Consider the following 25813-nt stretch of genomic DNA (forward strand, 5'->3'; position numbering starts at 1 on the left):
TGAAATCAGAAGCTTGGAAGCCAGAAGGATCTCCAGTGTGGTCGTATGGAAGGAAATAGACATGCGACGGTAGTGGTGATCTTGACTCGCCGCCAATGGAGTCCCAACTGCCCTAGAAGCAGAGCTAATCAAAGAGTCCGCAGGAGCACTCCTGTAGAACTACATAAGACCGGCATCCCACCCCAACCAAAAATGTGAAACTTCCCAAGTATAACATAAAATGTTTATTTTATAATAAATACATAGATTACTTGGAGTATATAGGCATGTAGGAGGCAGGCTCTGGTCGTGAATTTAAAGCTGGACCGTTGATCTCTGAATAAACGGCTGGATTGGTTTTGCTAGTTGGGGCTTCCACACATGCCCGTTGTGATGCTCCGTTCTGCCAACCACATCCAAGTGCTCTCAAAAAGCAAATGTCGACGTGCCTGGAGCAGTCAAGCAATGGTTGCAGTGGTGAACTTTGGGTAGTAGTGTTGGGCAGAATCGCCCTCCATGCAGCCCTGCACAGAGCACAAAAGGAAAAAGAATTATCCATACGAGTCGAGTCAGAAGATTACTGGGCTACAGTAATTATTGCATGTTACCAAGTATACCTGCCTTAGAAGGTAAATTACTCCTAAACAAAGAAAGGACCGCCCCCGAGGAGGAATTGCCATCGTGCACAAGACCCCCCCCTCCGACTCTCCACATCCAGCGACCCCCACTCTAACATGGATTACCTCCACTTCCAGATCGAGCCCCGCCCCAGTACCACGCTATGCGGCACTCATCTACAGACCACCAGGACCCTGTGCCCAGCCCGCAACCACATCGCAGAGCTCGCCGCACCCCACGCCATCACCTCCACGGACTACATCCTGCTCGGGGACCTGAACTTCCACCTCGAAAACAACCTGGACCCCGACTCCACCACACTGAGAATCTCGCCATCCTGGGACTGAAACAGCTAGTCAACACTCCCACCCACAGAGCAGGCCACACCCTCGACCCAATCTTCGCAGAAGGATCAAACATCCACTTCTGCCACACTAACCAGCCCCTCTAGACGAACCATCACGGAGTCCATTTCACTTCATCACCACCACTGCACGCAAGCCGGCCCCACGACCGCTGCGACGGAACTGGAGCAAGGTCACAGAGGAGCACCTGAACTCCACCCTCCTTCAAGACCTCCCCCCCCCGGCCACGAACGACACCACTCCGCAGGCAGGGAATTCCACCGCTAGATAGTCCGCTGTGCTGACAAGCTGGCACCTCTCCACCATACCAACAAACAACGCCCTCTGAGGGCCGCTTGGTTCACCACTGAACTCCAAGAAGCCAGACATCTTCAGATGCCTGGAGAAAACCTGGAGGAGCCAGAAGACCACGGAACAACCACAAGAGCGCCCTTAAGGACTACCACCAGCATATAAGGGACACCAAAAGTACCTTCATCAGAGAAAGTCCAAGACCAACTCATCCAATGTCAAGGAACTATTCAAAGTCATTCAGCAGATCGCAAAACCCACCGGTGAAGCCACCGACATCACACCCTCCCAGGAACTCTGCGACAAACTCTGCTCCTACTTCCACCTAAAGATCAAGGCCCTTTAAGACTTCAGCGAGCCAGCACCACATCACCCCCCCCCCCCCCCCTCGTCCACCAAGAATACGATCCTCACCTCCTGGGCACCTGCGTCCATCGAACTAATCTCCCTAACCATGAACAAGACGCACTCAGGAGCTCCAACGGACCCCTGCCCCCCCCCTTACATCTTACACAGGGCAAAAGCAGTCATCGCACCTGAACTAGGACGATCAATCAACTTCTCTCCTATCCTGCATCTGCCCAGACGACGGGAAACTGGCAGAGGTGAAACCCCTCCTCAAGAAACCTACGGCCGACCCAACTGACCTGAAGAACTACCAGCCCATCTCTCTCCTCCCCTTCGCAGCCAAAGTAACTGAAAGACTCGAACGCCCTGCTGACTGCCATCGAGGAAATCTCCTTCCTAGACCCATCCGTCTGGCTTCTGCAGCAACCACAGCACCGAGACTGCCGTCCTCGCCACCACCGACATCCGCAGGCTGCTAGACCAGGGTCACTGCAGCACTCATCCTCCTGGACCTCCTCCGCAGCATTCAACACTGTCTCACATCGTACAATAGCTGCCAAGACTTAACACAGGGATCTGCCCTCGCTCGACTGGATCCAATCCTTCCTCTCTGGCAGAACCTAGAGGCGCAGACTCTTCCCCCGCCCCCACTGACATCTGCGGAGTACTTCAGGGATCTTCACTTAGCCCGATGCTCAACATCTACATGGCCCCCCATCGCTGCCATCGTCAAGACAGCACGGGCTCAGCATAGTGTCCTACGCCGACAACACACAACTCATCCTTTCACTCACCAAGAACCCAGAAATCACCAGACTCGGCTTCCAGGAAGGAATGAGAAATGTAGCTGCCTGGATGAAGGACAGCTGCTTAACGCTCAACTCCGAGAAGACTGAGGTCCTCACCCTCAGACCCTGCACCTCTGCCTGGGACAACACCTGCTGGCCCTCCGGAGCCCACCCAACCCTACAGACCACGCTCAGAACCTTTGCATAATCCTAGACTCCTCCCTCTCCATGAACCACCAGATGAATGCCGTCGCGTCCACCAGTTTCAACTGCCTCAGCATTCTCTGCAAGACCTTCAAATGGATCCCACCCGACTGCAGAAAGACCGTCACCCATGCACTCAGAACGAGCCGACTAGACTACGGCAACGCCCTCTACGCCGGAATCAACAAAACTCTTCTACGCAAGCTCCAAACCATCCAGAACACCGAAGCCAGGCTCATTCTAGGGACTCCAAAACACCTTCGAAACCTCCACTGGCTCCGTCGAGAAGAGGATCACCTTCAAGCTCCTCACCCACGCCTACAAATCCCTCATCAGACCCAGATAGCTCAACGACCGAGTTGGTTCTCACGTACCCAAGAGAAACCTCCGCTCTGCTGACCTCGCCCTGGCAGAGGTCCCCCACATCTGCAGAAACAGAACCGGCGGGAGAGCTTTCTCCTACATAGCAGCCAAATCCTGGAACGAGCTCCCGGTCAACATCAGACGCTCCCCAACCCTCCACACATTCAGGAAGGACCTCAAGGCCTGGCTCATCGACATGGAGCTGCCCCCCCCCCCTCCACCACTCCCCACAGCACCTTGAGAACCTCACGGGTGAGTAGCGCGCTTTACAAACCACTAATTGATTATTAATCAAGTACGGTCTCAGACCATGCTAGTTCTCAGGTACACCAACCTACCACAAAGGAATACACCAGCCTTTCCCAGTGCCAGTTTCTCCTCCAAACCATAGGTCTGGGGGAGAGTTTCTGGTGAAAAGCTCATGGAGTCGTTTATTTTTCCTCAAACGCCTGACTGAGTTGATCCCACGTAATGGCTCCCAGTAGATTACTAGGCTCTTGAAGTGTGGTAAAAATGTACTACCTTTCAAATCCCACACCCCTTTCTGTTGCAATAATGGACGGATTGTAATCCTAAAAACCTGTGCAGACTCCAAAGGATGGAGTTTTAAGATTGTGTCAGTTTAACATGTGAGGCCGCCACCCAAGAGAGGACACCTGGAAACCGAGATTTAGTAGTCATTTAATATGTGCACGATATCACCATTGGCAGGAAAGTTATGGTTTCGGTTTGTATGTGTACAGGTTCAGACAGACTGGTCCCTCTAACTGGGCAAAATAAGAAGTGTATGCTGTGCCATTCACCATCATGGACCAATCCACGAGTCCTCTCCTTTAATGAAGCCACTATCATACGCAGTGCAGAGATGAGGACCAATAGTGATGAACAACGCTTCATACTGAACTCATTAGAAGGATTGTTCCACCTTTAGAGTTTCTTGGTCCATAGTGCTACACAACTTGCGTGTTGTATGACGGTGAATTCATTAATGAAGGACAGGACTCATGGAAAGGTCTGAATTGGCACACTATATTTCAGGTGCTCACGCCCTGAAGAAGTCCCCATGCCTAAGGATGAAACACATTGGCTGTGTCCTTGTGCATGCTTTTAAGCTGAAGCAACGAAATAAAGAACTGAGTTTTCACAACATTTAACTTATGGTGTCCATATTTGTTCTTCTAGACTGTCTTTCCGGTTTTAATTTTGAATTAAAAAAAATGTCTTAATCGCAAGTGTTAATTTTGTGCTTTATAGGCTTCTAGGGGCGCTTCTCCCCCTTTGGGGGTTAGCTTTAACTATTGGGCCATTTTTGGGCAGCTAGCCCTGGGAGCGAGCACCCCATTACTGGCAACGAGTCCGATGGTGGCAACTTGCACCACAACTGCTTGAGCTGTGGTCTTTTTCACTGTAAGAAAACAAAAGACCCAGGTCACATGGGTGCAAGTGGAGAGCTACAGACTCGAGATCAGGCCAGAAGAATGTGTCTCCATCCTTCGTCATCTAGTTACTGGGGTGATTGTAATGTGAGGCGCCCCTCTATCCTAGGATGCCCACCATCACAGATTATGACGTAAACAATGGGGTGACCCTGTGTCCCTCAGAAACTGGGTATAAATGATACAAAGTACAGTGGTTCTGTCGGGTATGTTCAAGCAATTGCTTTGCGATTGGATCAAAAAGAAACTAAGTACATCAATCAAAAGGGGAAAAAGAACTAATAAGAAAAGTTGTATTTAAGAGGACCACATGAAAAAATGACAATGTACAAATCACGATGAAATCAGATTTGTTGGGTGGCAGAATATTCTTTATATATAAATTGCATCATTTATATCGACACCCATATCATTCTTTTTTGCAAAGCAAGGCTACCAAAGTTATAAAGATTAAAGTGAATTTGTGAATCAGTGACAGACATAAGTGACACAGTTAGTGCATAATATATACAAAGTGAATACAAAAGTTTATATACAGAATAAAAAGGGCCAGTATTGGAAAGAGCACAATGACCCAGTTTCCACGGAAAATTCAAGTTCTATATGAAACCGAGTCTTGAACTGGTCCTAGGTACGGTCGACGTTTCAACCCTATATATGCGATCTTAGTCATGCGGGTCTTCATCAGGACTTAGAATAGACAATGGCAACCTAGCCTAGTTTCTAAAAATTAATTCAAACAAATTGAAACTGCGCGGTTTCCCCACATTAACGAAAGGTGGCACAGAAGCGTGAATCAACACCGCTTTGAAGCAATTTGTTGCTTTTATTACGCGGTTAGATTTTTCTAACAACTCCTGCTCCAAATCGGATTTGACGGCTACAATTCAACCTACTACGCTTTGTAGCTTACAAGTCAATTTTGAGTTTCAATTTGTTTGAATTAATTTTTTAGAAACTCCACTGGATGAGTGCATCGGCTCTACTATGTGTGAATATTAGGCCATCCTAGACCAACGGCTAGGTTGCCATTGTCTATTCTAAGTCCTGATGAAGACCCGCATGATGATTTAAGATTGCATGTATAGGGTTGAAACGTCGACCGTACCTAGGACCAGTTCAAGACTCGGTTTCATATAGAACTTGAATTTTCCGTGGAAACTGGGTCATTGTGCTCTTTCCAATACTGGCCCTTTTTATTCTGTATATAAACTTTTGTATTCACTTTGTATATATTATGCACTAACTGTGTCACTTATGTCTATGTCACTGATTCACAAATTCACTTTAATCTTTATAACTTTGGTAGCCTTGCTTTGCAAAAAAGAATGATATGGGTGTCGATATAAATGATGCAATTTATATATAAAGAATATTCTGCCACCCAACAAATCTGATTTCATGGTGATTTGTACATTGTCATTTTTTCATGTGGTCCTCTTAAATACAACTTCATATGATTAGTTCTTTTTCCCCCTTTTGATTGATGTACTTAGTTTCTTTTTGATCCAATCGCAAAACAAAGCAATTGCTTGAACATACCCGACAGAACCACTGTACTTTGTATCACTATCACAAAGACCCACAAACTTTATTCTGCCTCCAAGAACCTAAATGCTTAGAGGCGACACATTTGGTGAATTAGTCAATAATACCAACTACAAACCAGCAACACAAACCAGTCTGCTTACAACACCTGCACAAACATCAGGGGACCTTAAATTCAAGACCTATAGATAAATTTAAGCAGCACAGAGGCAGCAAAAGTTAGAGTACGAGGGGGTGAGAAGGGCAGAGATTCCTCACACCTGCTGCCTGAGAGGCCAATTCAATCATGCCAAACTTTCCAGCAACAGAGCGGAGACCAAGGAGCACACTGCTGGCGAGTACAGCCTCTGCATTGGATTGCAGCGTCGCACTGTGGTACTTCCGGGGTCTGCACACTTTAGACAATTTAAGTGGCAACACCTTGCCTGGAGGTCCCGATCCCACACCTTCCATAAGTACTAACCCCAGCTTCTGGAGTATTTCATTCCATGCTATATAACTGGATTCACACTTACAGCTAGCCCTCGTCAGAAGGTCCTCACCGCCCTCAGTGACGTATGGCACCCAAGCACCTACACTGCCCTCCTGCCACCCAGCAGCACACTCCTGCGTCCTGTGATGCTGGTCTGCTGAGCCCTTCACAATCCCTACACGCTAGACTGTGGCCGACTGGAGCCCCAAGGGACCTGCCTGTTTCACGACTCCGAAGATGACGCGGGAGTAGATCTCCTTCCTCTTGGCTCTTCGCAGCGCTATAGACAGCGAGGTCTTCCTGGTCCCCCCTTTCATCTTCTCTGTACATGCAAACTTCATCCTGGAGGGCTGAAAGGAAAGAAACGGAGTCCACTTGTTATGAGCCACTCACACAGCATACAAAACAGTGAAAACATGCAACTCTGTATGGAGATCCCTGCTCTGGTGAAGGGATCAAGAAGTGCTGCAGGGACCCCAGACGGGGACATTTATCTGTCCAGAAGCACCTACAGACCATCAGACAACCGGTTTAGAAAGGGATAGTGGGTGGAGACAGCAGGCATATTCCAGATTCAGGTTTACCCACCATTTTGCAAATGGCGTAGAATGTGTACAGAATCTAATCGACATTCGGAACTTCTGTAGAAGTGGAAACAAATTGGCTTAAATGTCCGTTTATTGCTCAACGTGAGCGGCAGAAGTTGGTCCTGAAGTAAAATTAAAATATGTGGAAACTTGTCCTCATGTAAGAAATTTAGGACTAAGCAAAATGAAACGTAAGGACTCTCGGGCTGAACAATGGGCTCCCCGCAGCCCCCCCCCCCCCCCTCCTCCTCCCCCCAAAGCAAAAATCTGCATCACAGCCATCGGTCCCCTCTTATTTTATGTGAGGCAAGAATTTTTCATAGCCAACTTGAACAGTCATTTAAATGGGGTGTGGCCCTATGCGGGAGATTATGGCCACCAGGTTACACTTCTAGCCCTGCAGTTCCCAGATTGAGAGATTCTACATCGTGGGAGCCCCCTGCATGGGGAGCAGCATGTACCCCTGCCTCGAGTGCCCAGCTGCATATGAAACTTGTATCCTGAATTCAGACCGAGAAGTAATAAAAAAAATTGTCACTAATGGGTCCCTCTCGGGCTCTAAATGCAGGTCCTTAACTACTGGCAAACACAGATGTCTGAACAATTCATCTAAAAAACGATTAAGTAACCCATGTCAGCGATTTAGTTCATTTGTCTTTCACACGTTCCCTTAATCTTGCATTATATATATACGATTGTCTATTTCCAGGAGGTTTGTGATTTTTTCGTGAAACATTACTCTTGTATAGCGCGAGCTTCGAACGGAGTCGACGAGACCTCTAGAGGGGAAGCTGTTGCTGTTGGCAGAGAGTTTCACAGTGCCCGTCAATGGGTCTGAAAGGTGTTCAGACTACACGGCCATCCAATCCTTGGCCTCTCTGCAGAGCGCACAGAGCCATGGTCACTATTCTAGATGCAATTAGGATTCTGTGCCAATGTGTATTAAGGTGACAACAAATGGAAAAGGCAAAAGGAAAATACAGTGCTTACAGGCGAGTGGGTGCCTTGTGTGTTTTTGGGGGAGGAGCGCGGCGAAGTGAAATATGCAAGGAACCGCATTCAGCGGACTAAGAGGGCCCTGAAGAAAGAGGCGGGTGATGAGATGGAGAGAAAAGGGCGCACACGTGCAAGGTGAACATGCAAGTAGCCACCGAAAACCACTAACCCCTCCACATACCGCAGTAATATGTAATTCAGTCTCAATACATTTCAGAATTAACATTTTCTGAAGTGATTTATAACTTAGTCGTTGTTACTCATTTATGTCGAACAGTTGACCGTTGGCAAACGCCAATAGTCCTGGCTGGTGTTAGTCGCACGTCACTTGTGTTATAGATCGATGCAATTACAGAAAGCTCGGTAGGGTGGCACTGGGAATCACAGAAACGCTCAGATTTTCCCAGGAATTTTTACATACAGAAAAAAAACGCACACGGTTTTGAAAGTCTACCAAAAAAAAAAAACACCTTTTAGAAAATAGCTTCTGGCATGGCTTTAAGTGGGCCGGGACTCACCGGTTCTGAGCACCGACATTTTTTTAAAGGGGGGCCTCGAAACAGGTCTCAATCGGGCTCTGTTTTGTGCCTTGACACAGGCAGTCCTTTTTTTCCCCGGACTATAGTGACAGCAGGCACATCGATGTGCACTGCTCACTAGTGCAGGAGTTACGGCATGACGTCATGCCAGGTGAGGCTTGTAAGGGAAGGTAAATCCGTTAAAGAATAATTTTCTCTGGATTTCCCTTCTCTTGTTGAAACTCAGGAGCAGCAACATTGTCTGGTGTCACCAGGGCTTTAAGTGGAAGATTTTTAGGTCTCGCCTATGGAGCACGCATGCGCTACTTAGGAGACCTTTAGCTGTCGTGCAGCTCTTTTTCAAAGCACATGCTTGTGCAAGCATAAGCCTTGCGGGAGTGTGCAGCGGCTCGCCACAAGCACGAGTATGTGTTTTGGAAAAAAGCTGCACGACAGCTAAAGGTCTCCTAAGTAGTGCACCCCTCCACCTCTCCCGCTGCAGCCTGCACACTTTTTTAAAACTTAGCGCAAGGCACGTGCTTGTTCTTGAACACACTTCGCCCTTTCCCTTCTGCTTCTTCCTATCGCAATATGCTTTTTATAGTTTCTCCTTCTTTCCTCGCCCACTCTTTCCATTTTACTTCAGCTTTTTCCACCTTTTTTCAGCCCTCTGACTCACACCAGAGCTCCCTCCTTTACTGCCTTATTATATCCTTTACGTGCTCTCACCTCAAACAATTCTACCCTTCACTTCGACACTTCCACCATTTCACCCCTCATTCACTCAATTTCCCGTCTTTTCCCCTTTCCTTCCCCCCCCTCACTCCGCCCTATTTATAAATTATATTTACCCATCTCCAGCCCTACTCTTCCATCTTCTCGCCCACGTTGTCCCTACAAACTTCTTCACACGCACTGTTTTCCTGCCCATGACTTACACTATGCCCCCAGAGTCTCTTCTCGTCGCTGGCAGCCTCACCTTTCTTCACCCTTCCTTTTCTTCTCTTGCACGTTCCTGCTTCTCTTTAACTTTCACCTGCCATCTCCATCCTAAACTCCCTCCAAACTGTCTGCCCTTAAACCTACCCTCTCTCTTCCCAGTCTTTCTCTGCTGGGAGAAGGCAGCTGACTGTTGCTTGGTAGGCAGAAACAGATTAATTACTTCATTATTTCAGACTTTGGAGGTGCATGTGAATGGAGAGCAAGCATTTGATTTAATCTTGGCTCAAAGACCTGACCTTTGTCCCAAAACCAGGACATTTATTTAAAATTACGAAAAGTGTCGGGACACCGAGACCAGAACTGTCCGGGGAAATCTGGTCACCCTATCAATAAATCATTTCATAATCAATAAATCAATGCCAAATCACTGCTTTTAGGTAAGGAAAAAAAGTACTGTACATACAAAATCAGAGGGCAGAAATAAGATTCATAGTTATCAAGGCAGCAATCACTGTTTGAGAGAGTTAACTATTAGGGTGTTCCCATTGGTACTGTACAAAAAGCATTGGCATAGCAAATACGTGTCGCCTTTGGGACCTTGTAAGTGTTTAGTTATCCAGCACAATATTCTTGTTGCAACAACCTCAACTGTTGCCTGGCTAAACACTTATAAATTGCCAAAGGCGAGACCTATTGGCTATGCTAATCTTTGTTCAATATTATATACAGAACAAGCCATGGTTGCTGTTTATCTTATGAAACTAACAAACAATGACAAAGCCAATAGTCCTGGCTTTGTTGTAGGTATGAGGTTACTTGTTACATATCTGGATGCAATGACAAACAGCAAAAAACATGTCGGACGGCACACTATGCTAAGCAGAGATTTTTAGCGTACACGTTTAAGCCATACCCTTAATTCCATTGGCCACGCCCCATTGGTAGAGACCCCGCCAGTTTTTTCATCCCTCTTAAAGCCCTGGTTTCTGGGACCTTACTACCCCTACCACTCCGCGTTTATCTTTTCCACTGCCCCTTTAGCCCCCTCCTTGTCCTATGAAGTATTGTAACATTACAGGACAGTGATTGTTGGGAAAACAAAAAAAAAAAAAAAAAAAAAAAAACACCCCTCCTCCCCGCCCCCCAATCTTACTGACCAAACCATGCCCCTGCTCCCCACACAAAGGCCTGGCCTCGTGTACCCCATTGCCCATGTACGCCTCTGTGTACTACAGTCAGGACAGCTGGCGCCCTACGCAGCGGGACACGTTCAGGATGAGTCACTCAGGCAAACGCACAACAAAAAACCATCTGTGCGAAGCTGAGGAGAGGACAGCACTGTGGTGCTTACTTACAGCAGATGCACACGCGTGTAAACACAAGTTATAACTGTACATAGGGGCCCTGGTCTGCTCGTCTTAAACTGACACCTTACTAGAGGCGCCCTGGCACTGCACGCTCGTCTAGTGCACCGCGCTCCATCAGCAGCCTCCTCCCTAGGGTGACCAGGCGTCCCGGATTTGCCCGGACGGTCCCGGTTTTTCACCAGCTGTCCCAGCAGATTTCAGGAAATGTAGTTTCTATCCCCGTTTTTCGATAGGGTCGACTGAAAATGGCAGGAGGTGCTTTTAAATGTTTTACAAAGCAGGGAAAGTTATTAGTTGTTTCAAGAAAACAATTAAATTAGGCAAGCTACTGGGTTTAAAAAAAATTGTTTTATGTATGTTCTAACGGCCTGTTCTGTAATTCTCTGCTGAAGCGCTTTTATTCTGTCCGCTCGCTTGAAGTAAAATTGTAGTCCTACTTCCTTGAGGTTTTTGGCTTTAAAATTCTGGTCACCCTAGCCCTACCTTCCATTGGCTCCGCTAACCCTTTGCCAATCCACTTCCGACTCCAGCTCACCAGCAAAATCGAGTAGTAGTTTCGATCTAAAACACCCAACAGCAGCAGCCGCCGCCGCCCCCGACACTCACTGGAGGCAAAAAACGAACCTCAGCCTAGTGCCACGGACGGTTGATTTGCTTTACCTGCTCTTAAAGGGGTGATCTTCGGCAAATCGCGCAGCCTTGCTCCTCCGGTTCACATCTTTGCTAAGCTGTAGTGCTTAGAAATCAGTAGCGTACCAGCTTTAATGTGCTTTCGTTCCGTCTGCAGCGGATTCGGCTGCACAGCCGCCTCCCTCGAGCCCCGCCGCAGCCCAGAATAGATAATGTCCATCAATGCACCGGGTGATTTCCCGTCATGGGGTCCTCAGAGACTCGAGGACGCTCTTAATGGAGCCGAAGCTCTCCGCGTCTCAAACAACTTGCCCTCGTAATCCGGGTGCCGCCAAATTGGCTGCAAATAACCACCAATAAAAGCTCAGGTAAAGCGGTGCGGGTTTCTCTTGCAGAGCCTATGGCGCGCCACGCGCTCGCTCTCCTATACCACAAACGATCTATATTCCAGGCTGCTGATGAAGTTCCCCTGGTGTGCGAATCAATCTATCGACAGGTTTGTACATCACACGAGTGTTTATATTGCATTAAGTAATCTGTCAACATTGCTGTATGGCAGTGCTTAATTTGTAAAATATGAAGTGCCAGGGCTCTGACCAGGAGGCCACTGCAGCTTGCACCACCCATCGCCCATTCATCACTGCTTAAACTATCCATCTCTCTCGCACGTAAATGCGACAGTTCCGATTATTCCAGGTCCCCACAGCTAAAGAAATGGCTGAGGAGGCAGGTATAAGCAACGTTAATGTATATTGTAGTCCTAATCTACCGTTCTGCTCATCTTTAAATTAGATGAGCAGCGGCACCATGATGTGGTCTGTTCCAAGTCTGGTGTTGACAATTAGGTGCCAGTGCTGAGCACCGGCTCAAATTAAGTACTGCTAGTCTGTGGAAACTTTTCCCTCCCCTCGGGCTCTGCCGCCTCGCCCGTTGCATTGGGCTTTACACTCGCGGGCGCAGCTTACTGCCCTACACCCACGTGTAGGGCATTCATTCAACTACTCAAGCTTCTGATGTGGGGACCTCGCTGGTCATGCACGACATGGACTAGCTTCCCGCATAGGCTCGAAATAAAACACAGTCAACCACACCCCCTTCGGGGTGTATTTGGCGATGTCGGTGGGTAAGCGCTTCCAACCCCACAACACAGGTGTAGTAAGTGCTATAAATGCTCCAATACACCACCTCGTTCAATGTGGAAATGATTACTGTCAAGGAAGACTACCTTTCCCAGAATGCATAGTGTGCAAAATTGCAATGTATATACTGCGTTACACATCCCACTTTAAAACACATAGGGAGACGCGCCTTTTAAGTTAAGTAGCATGCAACTAAACTACTATATAGACTTTGAAGAAAAACAAATGTCCTGGGGGGAAAAAAAACACACACTTACCAAGGACAATTAAACTAGTTTAGGAATGAGGGATTCAAACCCGTTCTGTACCCAGCGTGCTATTCCGATTTGAAGCCCCTCAGAGCGAACATTTGCTGCCTACAATAGAAGCTAAAACATAATTAGAACCAACCTTCTAAAACAAGCTACGCCTTTCAGAGGCGCGTCGGCTTCATGCAGGCAAGAAGGCCGCACCACCGACTCTCTCCTCCGCAGTAACTCGTCCTTCAAGATGTAAACGGGGTGGGGCCTCCGGGGCATGTTATAGGGGCCAGGGAATGACAGGTGGGCCCAATCAGCCCCGCCTCCGCCCCATCTTTTAACCAGGACTCTCAGCTGGGGACAAAATAATAACATGATTTAAAGACCCAGGACACACCCGGGGAGATCCGAGTGGGAAAGCAAAGAGAGTGTGAGGTTTGCAGAGATTCTAGGCCGGAAGAGGGCTGGCAGGAGTGGGCCTGGGATATCTGGGTCACTCTGCACCGACTCCCACACCCGACACCTTGAGCGACCCCTGTTCATTTTTATTTTTTTAGATAAGAGTTCTCTGCATTCTGGGACTTGTAGTTTCTCTTTTGATATAACACAGGAGATGTTACAGGGAAAAATATTTTGATTCTTTGGGGGAGCAAATCAAAAGCTATGCGCTTCCTTAAATAGGTTAAACAGATGTTCCCTAGACAGGTTTGCTTGGCAGCTCCGAGACTGCCAAAAAGAACAGGTTTCTGGAAAATCTGCTTCCCACAGGATGGCTATATCCTTGTAAAATGAGAAACGTTATAAGGTTCCCAAATTATATTAATAAAATCTTAAATACCAATTCAAGGAAGCCAGGAATAAACTGTATAAAAAGAGAACAGTTGTTAAATGTGGCAACTTTTACCAAACATTTGAGATTTGAAACCTATGTTTTGTGTTAAGGTTGAATAAGTTAAGTGATTTATGAATTTGAAAATGAGGACCCATTTTCATCTTGCCGAGAGCTTCTTGGCAAGCATTAACTTTTATTTCAAAGTTCAATATAGTATGCAGAGTTCTTCAAATAACAACGCCCCCTAATAAATATTATAAATTCTTGCCGGAAAACTAGATTTTCACCACAAACGCTTTATCCCATCGTAGTGAGAACTTTCTATTTTTTTTTTTTGCATCAAGGCAAGAACTCCCTCTTTGATCAACCCTTTGTCTTGCTTTAGGGAAATGTGATTTTTTTTCCTCCGCATACTCTAGGAAAAGCAATGTGTACGAGGACTGGCTTTCAATCAACAGTACTTTGCATGTTAGGAGCTGTGGTTGAATTGTCTCCCTCCTGTGGAGGCAGGGGTGAGCTCCTGTTTTACTGCAGGGACTAACACCCAGTCTCACCCTCCTGCTCTACCACAGATTTCGACACATCCGTTTTTCGGTACTCCAGCTGCTCCTGGTACTACAATATTTGCACCGGGCACCGCCTTTCTTAGAGTAAAGTTACATTTTCATTGCATCCATTCAAGTTACAGGACAGATGGACCGATCTGGGCTGGAATCCAGATTTTATGCAGGGGATTAAGTTTTATAATAAGGGCCACAAATTAAATTTTATTAATTTCTATAATGCGATTTTACCGGGCCAGAGTACTGCAAGAGTGGACGAGCTGGAGAGTAGGCTTACGTGCATTCAGGAGCAAGGGGCGCAGATGTCCCAGCTGGTTTTAGTTGGCGATTTTAACTGCCACCTGTGCCCACACCTGAAAGTTAATGGAGGGGACTGGTTGTCGTGCCCTCTGGAAGAGGGCCCGCACATGGAACATACAAAGGACGGAAGGGCGTTAGGCAAGCTTCTAAACACACATGCCCTCACACATACCATGCACCTGGCTGAAGCTGGAAAGGATACAATTGTGCACCCTACATTTAAAGGCAGAGGAAGTGTTTCTTTTATTGATTTTATCTTTGTTTCGAACTCACTAAAAAAATGGGTCACAGGTTTCAAACTATGTCTAAGTATTTTCAGTGATCATAACCCTCTAGTCATGTCCCTCGTGGAGTTAAATCCCTACAAGAATCCACAGACAGAGGGGGGGGGGGGTGGTATGTGCCATAGATCAAGGGAGGAGGCTCAGATGGTCACAGACTAACGGCGAAGCTTTTTACAGAGCATTAGCTGAAAATGGCCAACAGCTTATCGCGGACTGTCTAAACCCAAATGTGGAGGGTATTGAACTGGTCATGGCATTCGAGGGTATTGCCCATCTAATTGATGGTTTGATTAGGGCCAAAACATACAAAGCAAGAACGAATCACCCAAGGTGGTTCGACCAAAAGTGCTCCCACGCCCTGAGAGAGCTGAAATTAGCATTAAAATCCACCCCAAGAGATAAGAGCAGGGGGACCCTATGTAGGGCAAATTATAAATCGGCTGTAAAATGCCGTAAAACTAGTTTGCAGAAGCAGGCTTGGGAGGACTTAAGGGAAGCGATAGAGCTAAAGAACACAACTGCTTTCTGGAAAGTTATAAATGACTCTTGCTTCCAAGAGGCAAATAAACCAAGGGTAGCCAATCACATCCTGCCAGAATCATGGTATGAGCATTTCCACGGGCTTTACAATCACTGCCTGAATGAGGCCCAGACGGAAGCAGAAGGGGGGGAGCAGTCTATCAACCAGATAAGTTTCACCCTGGGGGAGATCAAGGTAGTAATTGAAGGACTGACTCGAAATAAGGCACCGGGTCCTGATGGGATTCCTCCCGATCTTTTCTTGTGCCAGGTAGATCTTTGGTCACCAATCCTGACCAGAGTCATTAATGCAGCAGTAGACACAGGTATGCCACTATCTTGGTCCACAGCCATAATCGTTACCATTTTCAAAAAAGGCAATAAGGACAGCCCACTTTGCTACCAGCCCATTTCCCTAATTGATGTGTCAGCGAAAGTTCTAGGAAGGGCTATCCTCAGCCGGTTAATGGACTGGGCGGAGGATCGACAGATTATCACGGACACCCAATATGGCTTTAGGCCGGGTAAGTCAACCACAGATCAATGTCTTAACCTTTATTTACTGGTAGCCAAGTACACCATTGCCAGCCAAGAAACTGTGTACTTGGCTTTCATGGACTTGACGGCGGCTTTTGACCGAGTCAACCGTAGGAAATTATGGGCAATTATGGGAGGTCTTGGTGTGGACCCTGGACTTATTAACATTCTAAAGGTATTGCACCAGAATACCACTGCCAGTGTCAGATACAATCAGGAGGGAAGTACCACCGACCCTTTTCCATGTTCAAGTGGGGTGTGACAGGGATGTATCCTGGCCCCATTTCTGTTCACCCTCTACATAAATGGTTTGCGTCAGGCACTTAGCACTTTAATGGTTGATACACCGCGGATTGGCTCAAGAGGGATCCCCGTCCTGCTTTATGCGGACGACGCGGTTCTCCTCGCGCGGACATCCAAAGGGCTCCAGGGTTTGATAGACAGCTTTGTTTCCTTTATGGAGAACCTAGATCTGTCCCCCAATTTAACTAAGTCATACATCATGGAAGTAAAAACGATGTATACTCGATTGGTTCCCATCACCTGGGAAAGGTGCACTCCTTTTCTTATTTGGGGACATTATTTGACAGTCGTCTTAATTTTAAGCCCTTGTAGAAGAGAAATGCCGCACATTAGTGAGCTGCTCTGGGTCGATCATGAACTTTGCACGAAGGTTGGGCTGTTGGTCCCCGGAGCAAATACTGAGATTATACAGCTCTAAATGTTGTGCCAAAATTCTTTATGGAAGCGAGGTATGGGGTTTTATTGACACGCAGCATCTGCAGACCGAGGAAAACAAGCACCTTCGGCGCCTACTGAAAGTGCCTCAGAGCACACCGTCTCACATCATTCACGAAGAACTGGGTGTCAGTTATGTCAGAGATAGGCTGAAAGCCAAACCCCTAACCTGTTGGGCCAAAATATGGGCAAATACAGAGGCCTCATTTAGTAAGCAGATTATAACAGACTGCCTTGCCCGTGACCATGGCTTAAGTATGTAAAGGAGACTTTAGAAGCCATAGAATGCGCATATCTTTTTGATAACCCCACTAAAATGTCAGTGTATGACAAGACCCTGGTGCAAGCCCGGTTCCGGAAGCATGTTATATCATTCAGGGAATATAGGGAACTGGTTAAACAGTCAGTTAGAGAACACCTTCTGACTAAATCATGTTTGGGTATTGAGCCCTATTTATCTTATTTCCATAATGCCCATGATAGATTTATAATGACACGGTTTAGGCTCAATCTATTGCACCACATTCTAAGCTGTCAAACTATTATGTTCCTCTCTTAATTTTGATGTTTTTTATATGTACCTTTGTGGCCCGCGATGTTAGCCTTTCATTGGTCTTTAATATGAATTTCATGTGATAAGGGGTTCCCACTCATGGAAGGATCGAATATGTATCATTTTAAGCTGTTGATTGTTTTGTTTTTATATTATGATGTATTTGATCTGCACTTTTATGTTTTTTTTTTAATACAGAATAAAGTATTATTATATATTATATATTATATATACATTGCATGTCTGTGAGTCTGCCCAGAGCCCTCCTGGCTGTACACACACTGGCAGAGCTGCAGAGAAAGCTGGCATCTTTGGTCTGAGCAAACACGCTGGCTCATGCTGGTGTTCTCACTTTGCCGCTTCTACTTTCTGAGTCTTCCTTTGGGGAGGGGGTTCCGGGTGGGTGGGGTACGGTTAGAAGGCTGTGTAGGTTGTCACAATATGGCCATTTCTAGAAGGGGCTGTTTTTTTTTAGATCAGCGGACATTGGATCCTTAGTTTCCCATAAGCGGTTCGCCCACATTCGTTGTGTAGGCGGATCCCAATACATCATGGCTGCTCTTCTTACTGTTTTCTCCCGTCTTCCTCATATAGGAGCTGTCTGGGAGTTGTGGCGCACTGCGGCACTCTTCTTCCGACCTTCTGTGAAATGTTGGGTTCTTAGCTCCAGCATCATCCAATCCTGCTCTCCTTCCTCTAGTCTGTCTTTCCTTGTCACATCGTTGTGATTAAGGGCCCCTAGTCTACCAAATCCAGTTCTTTATTCAACTCTTCCACCCACATTCCCTCTGTAACACAACCTTCAGTGACACTGCAAACTTTGACAGGCTCATCTGTCCACCACTCTTCAGAATCATCAACACTCTTCTGTGCCTTCCCCACTAACCTAGACAAGCAGCCTGCGCCCATGTTTGGAGGAACTAGGAATGTACTTGATACCAAATTGGCTCTCCCGAAGGTCTATCAACCACTTACAAATGTGAGGGGAAAGTGAATCTAGCCTCTGTCTTGCAAAACCCCCTTGAAGAGGTTTAAGTCACTGCCTCATTTTCAATAGTGCAGTAATTACATTCCGCATTGTTGATGAGGCAAACTCCAAAGCTACCTGTCTTGTTTCTGCTTCAAGATAACACCCAGGCCCTTCTCACTGGCATCTGTGATCAAGTGACAAGATAGCCCGGAATAAAGATTTGCAACTCCTGAGCTCCGATCAAACAATTCTTGACTACACTGAACTCCCACTGATAGTCCTCACATCAAACAAAATCCATGCCGTTTCTTAGTAGAGAGTTATTGACAAACAGTCTTAGTAGAAAAGTCAAGAGCAAAGCAGGCATACAACTCTGACTTGCCCACAAATGTCTGAACTTCTTACCTTCTAGTGAGACTTGGCAAATCAGAAATGGTTGTGATAGACTCATCTTTAGGGTGAATTTCACTGCTGGAAGTAAAATGACTAAAATATTTAAATTCTGAATAACTAAAGAGGCATTTTTTAGAAATCAAAGTTAGAGCCTTGTTCCTTTACGCACACAGCTCCTTTCTTTGATGGTTAGAATGTTGTTCCAAGTCATTGACATGGCCAAAATGTCATTTTGGAGAAACATTACACCTTGCTGACTACCCAGCAGTTTAGTAATTAACCACTGAAAAACTGATGCTGCAGAGCACACACCGAAAGGCATGATGCAGTACCAAGCGGCATAACAAAATAGGTAAGAAGCCTAGAATCTTTAGCCAACTTGACCTGACACTAGAATGTGGTGAGATTAAGCATTGAGAAAACTTTGGCTCCTGTTGGACCCGGCCTCGTAGAATGGCCCTCCGTGCCCCCGCACCACCGAAACCTGGTACCTGCAGCCCAAGCACACGGCCCAGCCGAACCTCCCCACCAGGACACACGCACCGACCCGGACGTCCCCGTCCATGGCCTCTCTCCTTTCGGCCACCCCGGGCCCGCGTGCCCACTTCATGCACCAAGATGGCCGCCCGGCCCCAGCGCGACCCGGGCCTAGAGGCGCCACTCCGGCTGGAGGACATCACGCTTCCAGGGGATGAGAGAGGGAGGAGCAGTTTCTATCGCACCTCTGAACTCCCCCGGGACGATGGGTTTCGATCGGCCCTCCGGCCTCCCTGAGGGCTGGCTCAGTGCCTGCTGGGTGTCTGGGACTCCTCCCGACCCGGCCCTGAAAGGATCAAAAGACTATAGCAGGAAATCCCGACAAGCGACCCCCAGGTGACAAGACCCCTGCCTGCACAGACTCCGGACATCAAAGAGGGGTCGACCTATAACAAGGGGTGCTCTGGGTCTGTCCGGCAGATTGGACGCTGGAACAACGAGAGCCTGCCGACGTGGTCGCGGCTCCTGGAACTTGGACCCTCCTGAGCCCTGCTGAGTGACTCGCGGCTCCCTGAAGATCGTAAGACCTCCGAACTTGTACCTGAGCCCTGCTGAGTGACTCGCGGCTCCCTGAAGATCGTAAGACCTCCGAACTTGTACCTGAGCCCTGCTGAGTGACTCGCGGCTCCCTGAAGATCGTAAGACCTCCGAACTTGTACCTGAGCCCTGCTGAGTGACTCGCGGCTCCCTGAAGATCGTAAGACCTCCGACCTTGTACCTGAGCCTGCTGAGTGACTCGCAGCTCCCTGAAGATCGTAAGACCTCCGAACCTGTACCTGAGCCCGCTGAGTGACTCGCGGCTCCAACCGACTCTCACGGTCCCGCCGGACCCCGACTACAACATCGTATCCCCCAGCTCGAGGATTGTGAGCTGTGCGCCGGATACGTACCTGCTTGAACCTTTACCAGAGACTGTCCCGCTACCCCCTACCCCTTCCGAGACTCTTGAGCCCGTGCTCACCTTGTACATATTTGCAGTGATAACCTACTTGATAAAGATTGTTTTCTCAGAATACCCGGTGTGGTCACTCTGTGTCGTGTGGTGCCAGAAGTACGATCCTAGATACGAGATTCCTCCCCCTGGGGAGTCTCCCGCCAGTGCCCGGCTACGATACTTTGAGGGTGGGTCTCAGGGTAGTCAGGACCCCTTCCAGGCTCCTCTGAGGTCGCCGTCTAACATTGGTGGCAAGCGACGGGATTCGGGCCCATCACCTAGAGATCGTACCGTGAACAACGGAAGCACTACCGACAAAGATGGCAGAAGGAAGCGCCGTGAGCCCCGCAGAAACCAGCGCCAACAGGGTGTTCCAGGTGGAGCAGCTAGAAGAATACACACACAAAGAGCTAAAGCAATTTTGCAAAGAACTTAAAATCGCTACCACTGGTCTCAACAATAAAGAGGATTTGCAGAAAGCACTGAAAACTTGGGTGGAGACCGGGGCCTCCCGCCCGGAAGGCACGGGGGAGCGCCCCGACGAAGCCGAACCCCCCCAAAGTGAAAGCAGTAGCAATCAGGTGCGAGGCATCGTACCAGACGGGGGCCTATCCCCGGAAGAGCTCGCGGACAGAGAGAGAAGCAGCAATCATGAACTCGAGTTAGCCAAACTCAAAATCGAGGGCGAATTGAAGTTAGCGGAAAAAAAGCTAGCAGTAGAGCAAATGCGTGTACAAGGCGAACTAGAAGAAAAGAAGCTCCAACGGGAGCACGAAGGAAGGAAGCTCCAACGAGAGCACGAACGCAGCTTGAAAGAAATCGAGCTCAAGGCCAGAAGCGAGGAAGAAAGGCCCCCGGGAAACCGAGAGACGGCCTCCCCAGCGGAACAGAAGGTCCACATCCCCAAGGATGTGGTCAAGGAATATTATAAAAACGATGACATTCAGCAATGGTTCAGGGCCTACGAGGTCGCCATGACCTCCCATCGGATCCCGCAGAAGGACTGGGGGGCGGGGTTGTGGGGGCGGTTTCTGAGCGAAGGAAGGGACACCCTGCTCGACCTACCCCTCTCCCTGCAGACCTCCTACAGCCACATGAAAGAGGCTCTACTCACAAGATACGGCCTCACCCCAGAAATGTACCATCAGCGATTCCGGGACTGCAGGAAGATCCCGGGCACCACCTGGGTGGAGTATGTAAACTTTTTCAGTCGGGCCTTTTCGATGGGTGGATCAAGGGCAGCAAAGTCACCACCCTTGCCGAACTCACTGACCTCATGTTGTGGGAACATCTGGCTGCGAACTGCTTCATAGAACTACGTCAGCATCTGCTTGACAGCAAGCTCACAGATCCCCGGAAGCTGGCTGTGGAGGCCGACCGCTGGACCAACGCCCGGGTCTCCCGGGGCATGGTAGGAGAGTACCCCCGAGCCAGTCAGGGACCACCCCGCCAGAGAGGGGGAGGGAACCAGGGAGGGCCGAGAGAGTCCCAGCCTAGCCCCCCGAAGACACAACCTCCACCTTTCCCGGCGCCCCCCCCCACCGGTGACAGGGCCCCCTGGGAGATGGGGACACCGGGTGACCGTCACATGTTTCCGTTGCCAGAAACCCGGGCACTACGCCAATGACCCAGAGTGCCCCATGGCCACCCAAGTCTCCCCTACCACCCCTGCGAGACAGATAGCCAACGTAGCTCTGGGGGAGGAGGTTGAGGAAGCCGAGGAGTGGGAACCCGCAGCGATGGCCCTAGTATCCCTGGGAGATAGGGAGATGATCCCTGGTAGCCTCCTACCCTCCAACACACAGAAATACGGGCAGCTCGTCAAGATCAATGGCCACCAGGTAGAGGCCCTGCGGGACACCGGGGCCAGTTTCACCGGTGTCCTCAGGCACCTAGTCCCCGAGGAGCAGATCCTCCCCAACGTCTTTTGCCCCGTAATATCCGCAGACAATAGAGAAAGTATGTGTCAGGTAGCCCTGGTGCCGTTTGAGTGGGGAGGGGTGATAGGTAAACTCAAGGTGGCCGTAAGAACCTCCCAGCCGGTCGACTGCCTCTTAGGGAACGACCTGGAGAGTTCTCCCTGGAAGCACGTCGAGCGCAAGGCCCACCTAGGAATGATGGGACTCCCCGAGTGGGTGTGCGCCACCACCCGATCTATGTCAGCCCGACTCACTCCCCGGAGAGAAGTCGAGAACACCCCGATCGAAGAGACCAGTACAGTCCCCGCCGAGGGTCCTCCCGTCCCCCCATCAGAAGGGTCCGTCGCCCGCGACGAACCCGCACCATCCGACCCCGCCCCGGTCCCCGAGTTGGGAGATCTACCCGAGTTGGCCCATTGGCGCCACGAGGGCGGGCCCACTCGGGAAGAATTTTGCCGGGAGCAAGCCACTTGTCCTTCCCTGGTCGGGTTGCGGCGCCAGGCCGAGGGCCAAGCCGCAGGTGACCAGACCGGGACACACCGAATCTATTGGGAAAATAACATCTTGTACAGTGAGCAGAAGTCGGTGGAGCTGGGATCCGGACGGGTACTGGTGGTACCCCTCCGCTTCCGAGATTTCCTCCTGGGCTTAGCCCACGACGTCCCCCTCGCCGGCCACCTGGGTCAGGACAAGACCTACAGCCGTCTCGTGACCCATTTTTACTGGCCTAGAATGAGAGCAGCGGTAGAAGCCCACTGCAAGTCCTGCCCCACGTGCCAGGCTAGTGGGAAGAGTGGGGGGAAGTGCAAGGCTCCCCTCCAACCCTTCCCGGTCGTCAGTACCCCTTTTGAACGAGTCGGAATCGACATCGTGGGACCACTGGACCCCCCCACCTCCCAAGGCCACCGTTTCATCTTGGTCCTCGTGGACCACGCCACCCGCTATCCTGAGGCTATTCCCCTACGCACCATTAGGGCCCCCGTGGTGGGCCGGGCCCTGATGGGGATCTTTTCCAGGGTGGGTTTTCCCCGCGAGGTCGTGAGCGATCGCGGCACTAATTTTATCTCGAAGTATATGACGTCCCTGTGGCAACAATGTGGGGTGTCCTATAAGTTCACCACCCCGTACCATCCCCAAGGGAACGGCCTAGTAGAAAGGTTTAATAGGACTTTGAAAGGGATGATCGCTGGCCTAGAAGAGCCCCTCCGGCGTAAGTGGGACGTCCTGCTCCCCTGCCTCTTGTTCGCTTACCGGGAGGTCCCCCAGAAGTCCTTAGGGTTCAGCCCGTTTGAATTACTCTATGGACACCCCGTCCGAGGTCCCCTCAGTTTGGTTAAGGAAGGGTGGGAGGCAGCACCCCAGACCACCCCCCGAGATGTGTTCCAATACGTCCTGGCCCTCCGGAACCAGACCAGGAAGTTCCGAGAACTGGCCGAGGCCAACCTGGAGGCAAGTCAAGAAGAGATGAAGCGCTGGTACGACCAGAATGCCACTCTGGTCGAGTTCCAGCCGGGCCAGCAGGTGTGGGTCATGGCCCCCGTGAAACCTGGCGCCCTCCAGGACCGATGGACTGGGCCCTACAAAGTGGTTGAGCGGAAGAGTGAAGTCACATACTTGGTGGACGTCCAGTCGCCTCGGGATCCCCTCCGGGTCCTGCACGTGAACCGCCTTAAGCCTCACTTCCAGCGGACAGAACTGAGCCTCCTGCTGGCCACCGATGACGGGGCCGAAGATGAGTCGGATCCCCTCCCGGACCTCCTGTGTGTCAAGGAGCAGGATGGCTCCGTAGAAGGAGTGAACCTCTCCCCAGCCCTCACTGCCCAGCAACAAGCGGACTGCCGCCAGCTCCTAAGACAATTTTCCGACCTCTTCTCCCTGACCCCCCCGGGTCACCAACTGGTGTGTTCATGACGTGGACACCGGGGACAGCCCGCCGGTGAGACACCGAGCCTACCGGGTTCCTGACCGGGTCCGGTCCTGCATTCAAGCGGAAGTCTCGAAGATGTTGACCCTGGGGGTGATCGAGCCCTCTGACAGTCCCTGGGCCAGCCCCGTGGTCCTGGTCCCGAAGGCAGCGACCCCCGGTGTCGCCCCCGAGCTCCGATTCTGCGTGGACTACCGGGGGCTCAATGACGTTACCCGAGCCGATGCCCACCCCATTCCACGAGCCGACGAACTCATTGACCGACTAGGGGCAGCCCGGTTCCTCAGCACATTCGACCTCACCTGCGGATACTGGCAGATTGCGCTCACCGAAGGGGCCAAGGAGCGGTCCGCTTTCTCCACCCCCGATGGGCACTACCGCTTCCGCATAATGCCCTTCGGGATGAAAAATGGCCCGGCCACTTTCCAGCGACTGGTGAATAGGGTCCTGGCCGGGCTAGAACAGTTCAGCGCGGCATATCTGGACGACATCGCTGTCTTCAGTTCAGAGTGGAGTGAGCACCTCCAGCACCTCCGGAGGGTGCTAACCGCCCTGCGCCAGGCAGGCCTCACAGTAAAAGCCAGCAAGTGCCAGATCGGGCAAGGATCCGTGGTCTACCTGGGACACCAGGTCGGGAGCGGCCAGGTCGCCCCTCTACAGCCAAAGATCGACGCCATCCTGGCCTGGGAACCACCCATCACCCAAACGGAGGTCCGAGCCTTTCTGGGACTCACAGGCTACTACCGAAGATTTATTCAGGGGTATGGCAGCCTTGTCGGCCCTCTCACAGAACTCACGTCTAAAAGACAGCCAAAGAAAGCGCAGTGGACGGCTGCCTGCCAGGAAGCTTTCGATGCCCTAAAAAAGGCCATGTGTACTGCCCCCGTCCTCCAGGCTCCCGACTACGCCAAGGAGTTCATAGTCCAGACCGATGCCTCCGAGCATGGCATTGGGGCCGTCCTATCACAAGTGAATGACCAAGGCCTAGACCAGCCCGTCGCCTTCCTCAGTCGGCGGCTGTTGCCCCGAGAACAGAGATGGAGCACCATAGAGCGCGAAGCCTTTGCCGTGGTCTGGGCACTCAAAAAGCTACGACCCTACCTGTTCGGCACCCATTTCAGAGTCCAAACTGACCATCGGCCCTTGCGATGGCTCATGCAGATGCGAGGAGAAAACCCCAAGCTACTGCGGTGGTCAATCTCCCTCCAGGGGATGGATTTCACCGTAGAACACCGCCCAGGTACGGACCACGCCAATGCTGACGGCCTCTCCCGGTTCTTCCGCCTCAGCGAAGAGAACCCCCCAAGCTGATGGGCAGTTCTCTCCGGCTTTCAGCTGGGGGGGGACGCGTGTTGGACCCGGCCTCGTAGAATGGCCCTCCGTGCCCCCGCACCACCGAAACCTGGTACCTGCAGCCCAAGCACACGGCCCAGCCGAACCTCCCCACCAGGACACACGCACCGACCCGGACGTCCCCGTCCATGGCCTCTCTACTTTCGGCCACCCCGGGCCCGCGTGCCCACTTCATGCACCAAGATGGCCGCCCGGCCCCAGCGCGACCCGGGCCTAGAGGCGCCACTCCGGCTGGAGGACATCACGCTTCCAGGGGATGAGAGAGGGAGGAGCAGTTTCTATCGCACCTCTGAACTCCCCCGGGACGATGGGTTTCGATCGGCCCTCCGGCCTCCCTGAGGGCTGGCTCCGTGCCTGCTGGGTGTCTGGGACTCCTCCCGACCCGGCCCTGAAAGGATCAAAAGACTATAGCAGGAAATCCCGACAAGCGACCCCCAGGTGACAAGACCCCTGCCTGCACAGACTCCGGACATCAAAGAGGGGTCGACCTATAACAAGGGGTGCTCTGGGTCTGTCCGGCAGATTGGACGCTGGAACAACGAGAGCCTGCCGACGTGGTCGCGGCTCCTGGAACTTGGACCCTCCTGAGCCCTGCTGAGTGACTCGCGGCTCCCTGAAGATCGTAAG

General features: G+C 50.3%; 1 long non-coding RNA gene across 1 annotated transcript; it reads right to left on the reverse strand.

Moving 5' to 3' along the window:
* Positions 1–209: 209 nt before the first annotated feature.
* Positions 210–13117, reverse strand: LOC146859355 (uncharacterized). Its single transcript, XR_014979764.1, has 3 exons — positions 12982–13117; positions 6631–6762; positions 210–503 (listed from the first exon to the last, which is right to left on the reverse strand). It is a non-coding gene; the product is annotated as an uncharacterized LOC146859355 (long non-coding RNA).
* Between the last annotated feature and the right edge of the window lie 12696 nt (positions 13118–25813).

Source organism: Triturus cristatus, chromosome 3_2 (assembly GCF_964204655.1).
Source record: "Triturus cristatus chromosome 3_2, aTriCri1.1, whole genome shotgun sequence".
Classification (NCBI taxonomy): domain Eukaryota; kingdom Metazoa; phylum Chordata; class Amphibia; order Caudata; family Salamandridae; genus Triturus; species Triturus cristatus.